This window comes from Arachis hypogaea, chromosome 20 (assembly GCF_003086295.3).
Source record: "Arachis hypogaea cultivar Tifrunner chromosome 20, arahy.Tifrunner.gnm2.J5K5, whole genome shotgun sequence".
Taxonomy (NCBI): Eukaryota; Viridiplantae; Streptophyta; class Magnoliopsida; order Fabales; family Fabaceae; genus Arachis; species Arachis hypogaea.
This window is the reverse complement of record NC_092055.1, coordinates 65,477,577-65,478,385: the sequence shown is the minus strand read 5'-3', so window position 1 is coordinate 65,478,385 and position 809 is coordinate 65,477,577.

Here is an 809-nt window from a genome sequence, read left to right as displayed (position 1 = left end):
CTAGTCTCTGATCTATCTAAGGCCTCTGTAAGTTTCATGAATGAAACAAGGTCTTCCATTAGAAATCTGGAAGCATAAGTGGGCTAGCTGAGTAAAAGGATCACTGAAATCCCTCCTAGTACTCTCCCAAGCAATATAGAAGAGAACCCAAAAGGAGAGTGCAAGGCCATTGACATAAGTGCCATGGCCGAACCTCTGAGGAGAGGAGAGGACGTGAATCCCAAGGAGGAGGACCTCCTGGGACGTCCAGTGATCAATAAGGAGCTTCCCTCTGAGGAACCAAAGGACTCTGAGGCTCATCTAAAGACCATAGAGATTCCATTGAACCTCCTTATGCCCTTCATGAGCTCTGATGAGTATTCCTCTTCTGAAGAGAATGAGGATGTCACTGAAGAGAAAACTGCCAAGTTTCTTGGTGCAATCATGAAGCTGAATGCCAAATTGTTTGGCATTGATGCTTGGGAAGTTGAACCTCCCTTGTTCATCAATGAACTAAGTGATCTGGATCAACTGACATTGCCTCAGAAGAGACAGGATCCTGGAAAGTTCATATTACCTTGTACCATAGGCACCATGATCTTTAAAGCTCTGTGTGACCTTGGTTCAGGTATAAACCTCATGCCCCTCTCTGTAATAGAGAAACTGGGAATCTATGGGGTGCAAGCTGCTAAAATCTCACTAGAGATGGCAGACAGCTCAAGAAAACAGGCTTATGGACAAGTAGAAGATGTATTAGTAAAGGTTGAGGGCCTTTACATACCTACTGATTTCATAGTCCTGGATACTGGAAAGGAAGAGGATGAATCCAT